The sequence below is a fragment of the Oryctolagus cuniculus genome, chromosome 13, assembly GCF_051225735.1.
Source record: "Oryctolagus cuniculus isolate XC-2025 breed Fujian yellow rabbit chromosome 13, ASM5122573v1, whole genome shotgun sequence".
Classification (NCBI taxonomy): domain Eukaryota; kingdom Metazoa; phylum Chordata; class Mammalia; order Lagomorpha; family Leporidae; genus Oryctolagus; species Oryctolagus cuniculus.
The window spans coordinates 91,196,504-91,202,043 of record NC_142879.1 but is presented as its reverse complement, the minus strand read 5'-3'; the positions used below and the strand labels follow the sequence as shown (position 1 = coordinate 91,202,043).

The following is a 5,540-nucleotide window of genomic DNA, read 5'->3' as shown; positions in this document are numbered from 1 at the left end:
GCAAAGGAAGACCTTTCTCTCTGTCTCTCTCTCTCACTGTCCACTCTGCCTGTCAAAAAAAAAAAAAAAAAAAAAAAAAAAAAAAAAAAAAAAAAAAAAAAAAAAACATTTTCTACACAATGAAGCCAAAAACTTAAACCAGTATTTATGTGGTTCCGCTTTATCTGCTATGGTTCACGGCGCTTGAGATCTCAGGGGTACCGGGTCTTCTGCGATGACAATATGACTAATAGCAAAAGATTTCTTACTAACAAAGCAAATGGTGGTTTAGGCAGTGGAGGAGGCTGTGTAGACTGGACTTTAACACAATGCAGTCTGATAAGTTTTTTAAACTTACTGTCAATTGAGTATGGTTCCAGTAATAAAATAGAAAAATCGAGAAGAGGGACACAAAGAAATAAATGGCATTTGGCAAGATGGACTATCAGTAGCAACACAGACTTTTAGCAATAGATTTGAGCAACACGTGGAATATCACGGTTTCTCAGAACTGTTTTCACGGTAATAATGGGCACATAACATCGGGTTGTAGCCAAAAGTATGATGACAATGCCAACTATACTGTGATGGGAGAGAGACTTCAGAAACTACTGCTATGTTACAAGATGAGGATATATCTAGTGACGGGATGAGGATGTCATTGTGGAAGCAAGCCAAAAATTACAAGAGAGTCCAGTGGCATCATGGCGTTGAGGATACTTGTGCCATTTTTGTTGGCTGGCTTTGGAACAGTTTCAGCTGACACGGTTTTAGATACAGTACAGCACTGGGAGGTGTTCAAAAAAGTTACAGAAGTTGTCATTTTAGTTCCTGCACTCCTTGGTCTCAAAGGGAACTTGGAAATGACATTGGCATCCAGATTATCCATGGCAGTAAATATTGGGAAGATGGATTCACCCACTGAAAAGTGGAATGGCCGGCGCTGTGGCTCAATAGGCTAATCCTCCACCTTGCAGTGCTGGCACACCAGGTTCTAGTCCCGGTCGGGGCGCCGGATTCTGTCCCGGTTGCCCCTCTTCCAGGCCAGCTCTCTGCTGTGGCCCGGGAAGGCAGTGGAGAATGGCCCAAATGCTTGGGCCCTGCACCCCATGGGAGACCAGGAGAAGCACCTGGCTCCTGCCTTTGGATCAGCGCGATGTGCCGGCTGCAGCGCGCCAGTCGCGGCGGCCATTGGAGGGTGAACCAACGGCAAAAGGAGAAAAGTGGAATCTGGGGCTGGCTCCATGGCACAGCAGGTTAATCATCCACCTGCGGGTTCTAGTCCTGGTTGCTCCTCTTCCTATTCAGCTCTCTGCTGTGGCCTGGGAAGTAGAAGATGGTCCAAGTCCCTGGGTTCCTGCATTCATGTGGGAGACTAAAAGAAGCTCCTGGTTCCTGGCTTGGGATCGGCACAGCTCCAGCAGTTGCAGCCATCTGGGGAGTGAACCAATGGAAAGAAGACCTTTCTCTGTGTCTTTCCTTCTCTCCTCCCCCCCCCCCCCCCCGGACAGGCAGAGTTAGACAGTGAGAGAGAGACAGAGAGAAAGGTCTTCCTTTTTCCATTGGTTCACTCCTCAATGGCCGCTGAGGCCGGTGCACCGCACCAGGAGCCAGGTGCTTCCTGCTGGTCTCCCATGCAGGTGCAGGACCCAAGGACTTGGGCCATCCTCCACTGCCTTCCTGGGCCACAGCAGAGAGCTGGACTGGAAGAGGAGCAACTGGGACAGAATCCGACGCCCCAACCGGAACTAGAACCCGGTATGCCGGCGCCGCAGGTGGAGGATTAGCCTAGTGAGCCACAGAGCCAGCCTCTCCTTTCTCTCTCTGTCACTGTAACTTTACCTCTCAAATAAATAAATCTTTAAAAAAAAAAGTGAAATCTAATAATTGGCAACTTGGCTTTAAAGCAGGTGCAGGCAACAGTCATTGGTTTTCTAGCAGCTGTAGCCACAATTCTACTGGGCTGGATTCCAGAAGGAAAATATTACCTTGATCATTCCATATTTTTATGCTCTGGCAGTGTGGCAACTGCCTTCGTTGCATCTCCCCTGCAGGGAATAATAATGGTTGGGGTTGGCCGGCGCCGCGGCTCACTAGGCTAATCCTCCACCTTGCGGCGCCGGCATACCGGGTTCTAGTCCCGGTCAGGGCGCCGGATTCTGTCCCGGTTGCCCCTCTTCCAGGCCAGCTCTCTGCTGTGGCCCGGGAAGGCAGTGGAGGATGGCCCAGGTGCTTGGGCCCTGCACCCCATGGGAGACCAGGAAAAGCACCTGGCTCCTGGCTCCTGCCATCGGATCAGCGCGGTGCGCCGGCCACAGCGCGCCGGCCGCGGCGTCCATTGGAGGGTGAACCAACGGCAAAGGAAGACCTTTCTCTCTGTCTCTCTCTCTCTCACTGTCCACTCTGCCTGTCAAAAAAAAAAAAAATAATAATGGTTGGGGTTGTCCTTGGTTCAAAGAAGACTGGTATCAATCCTGATAATATTGCTATACCCATTGCAGCTAGTTTTGGTGACCTTATAACTCTGGCCATATTAGCTTGGGTAAGTCAAGGCTTGTATGCCTGTCTAAGAGAATTATTACTACATTTCTCCATTAGTTGGTTTGAGTTTCTTAGCTCTAACTCCTATATGGATTATAGTAGCTGCCCAACATCCAGCCACAAGGACAGTTCTCCACTCAGGCTGCAAACCCGTCACAACTGCCAAGGTTATAAGCATATCCTTATTCTGGATACAACTGTATCGACCCAAACTTGGTTGGCATTGTTGTTTCCACACCTGTCATAATGGTATTGGTGGCAATTTGGTGGCCATTCAAGCTAGCAGGATTTCAACCTATCTTTATTTACATAGCAATTCCAGAATTGCCTGATGAACCCAAAGGCTGTTACTACCCATTTAGAACACTTTTTTGGTCCAGGAGTAAATAATAAGTCTGCCCAAGTTCTGCTGCTTTTAGTGATTCCTGGACATTTAATATTCCTCTACACTATTCATTTGATGAAAAGTGGTCATACTTCTTTAACTGTAATCTGCATAGTTGTATACTTATTTGCTGCTGTCTTACAGGTATTTACCTTGCTGTGGATTGCTGACTGGATGGTCCACCACTTCTGGAGGAAAGGAAAGGACCCAGATAGTTTCTTTCTTTATTTTTTAAAGATTTATTTTATTTATTCGAAAGACAGAGTTACAGAGAGAGGTAGAGACAGAGAGAGAGGTCTGGCACTGTGCCAATCTGAAGCCAAGAGCCAGGAGATTCTTCCGGGTCTCCCTTCTGGGTGCAGGGGCCCAAGAACTTGGGCCATCTTCCACTGCTTTCCCAGGCCATAGCAGAGAGCTGGATCAGGAGAAGAGCAGTCAGGACTAGAACTGGCGCCATATGGGATGCCGGTGCTTCAGGCCAGGGCTTTAACCCGCTGTGCCACAGCGCCAGCCCCCAGATAGTTTCTGTATCCCTTACCTAATGGAACTGGGTGATCTGCTTGGGACAGCTTTGTTGGCCTTATGTTTTCATTTTCTTTGGCTTATTGGAGATCGAGATGGAGATGTTGGAGACTAATCAAACCTACAAATTGCTTTCAAATTACTGAGGAGGAAGACACAAGACAACCACTTCTGGCTCTCTTTCAAAACTCTTAAATCAGTAGTTTGATTTTTGCCAGGGTAAACTTCAGTTGGCCCTGAGATTAAATAAATGGCCTTAACATTTTTTTTAAGGAATTTGTGTTGAAACCAGAATGAATAGTATTTGTGCTGCTTTTTGCAGAAAAAATTATCATTTGACATAGACATAGATACATGTTCCAACTCTGAAATTAATTAAATATGAAAAAAATTAGAATGTTTGACAATGAATAATTTTAAAACCACAGATACAGTAGAAATGTACTTTCTTATTGTTTAACTGATAACTCAAGGTTAGAGGAAACAGTGTTCTAGCTCTTAGTGTAATTGTTTTGTCTCACAAGTGTGTTACACTATAAAGCATACTGTCAAATGAAAGATGCCCCAGTGAGGCCAGCACTGTGGCACAGTGGATTAACATCCTGGCCTGAAGCGCTGGCATCCCATATGGGCGCCAGTTCGAGACCCGGCTGCTTCATTTCCAATCCAGCTTTCTGCTATGGCCTGGGAAAGCAGTGGAAGATGGCCCAAGTGCTTGGGCCCCTGCACCTGTGTGGGAGACCCAGAAGCAGCTCCTGGCTCCTGACTTCGGATCGGCGCAGCTCCAGCCGTTGCAGCCAATTTGGGAGTGAACCAGCGGATGGAAGACCTCTCTCTCTCTCTTTCTCTTTCTCTTTCTCTCTCTCTCTCTGCCTCTCCTCTCTGTGTAACTCTGACTTTCAAATAAATGGTGCCCAGCCAAGGTTTCAGTATTTTTAAGTATGTTTACCTCTATGCTCACCAAGGATAAATTCACCAACTATTTGTTCTTAAACTGACCAAAATAATTCTGCTGAGCACAAGATAAATTCACTTTTACCTGCATCTAAAATTACCCTGTGCTAATGCTAACTCAATTTCAACTTCGCCAAGTTCTTGGCAGGCTACCCTTTACATACAGAATGATCTTGAGAGATCATTAATGAAAGCAATGAGCCATTTTAAATGATTGATTTGTTGAATAAAATATTGGTATTTTTCAAACAACCTGATAGTCAAAAGCAGAAGATAACCTAAACTGCATTTGTTGAGATGAAATGATTTGAGAAATTTTGTGTGTATGAGAGAGGCCTTTGATAAAAAGTGAAATCTTGGATAGTAAAGATGATAGCACTGGGGCCGGCACCATGGTGCAGTAGGTTAATCCTCTGCCTGTGGCGCCGGCATCCCATATGGGTGCCGGTTCTAGTCCTGGCTGCTCCTCTTCCTATCCAGCTCTCTGCTATGGCCTGGGAAAGCAGTAGGAGATGGCCCAAGTCCTTGGGCCCCTGCACCTGCGTGGGAGACCTGGAAGAAGCACCTGGCTCCTGGCTACGGACTGGCGCAGCTCCAGCCGTTGCGGGCATCTGGAGAGTAAACCAACAGAAGGAAGACCTTTCTCTCTGTCTCTCCTTCTCACTGTCTGTAACTCTACCTCTCAAATAAGTAAATAAAATCTTAAAAAAAAATGATAGCACTGTTGGAACATCAGCATTATAGGGTGATTCTTAAACATATTTCATTTGTATGCTTTCGTTATTTGGTCCAAAAATATTGCTGCCAACCAGAATTTAGTATTTGTTACCTATATTGTAATTAATAGTTTCTTCTTCTTCACAAAAAAACTGTTCTGTTTAATCAAGTTTTAAGATTTAGAATGGGCAGGCATTGCGGCGCCAGCACACCAGGTTCTAGTCCCGGTCGGGGCGCCGGATTCTGTCCCGGTTGCCCCTCTTCCAGGCCAGCTCTCTGCTGTGGCCAGGGAGTGCAGTGGAGGATGGCCCAATTCCTTGGGCCCTGCATCCCATGGGAGACCAGGAAAAGCACCTGGCTCCTGCCATCGGATCAGCGCGGTGTGCTGGCCGCAGTGTGCCGGCCGCGGCGGCCATTGGAGGGTGAACCAACGGCAAAAGGA

The 5,540-nt window shown here is 46.8% G+C and overlaps 1 pseudogene; it reads left to right on the top strand.

Moving 5' to 3' along the window:
• Positions 1 to 222: 222 nt before the first annotated feature.
• Positions 223 to 3,542, top strand: LOC100343943 (solute carrier family 41 member 2-like; annotated as a pseudogene).
• Positions 3,543 to 5,540: the final 1,998 nt, after the last annotated feature.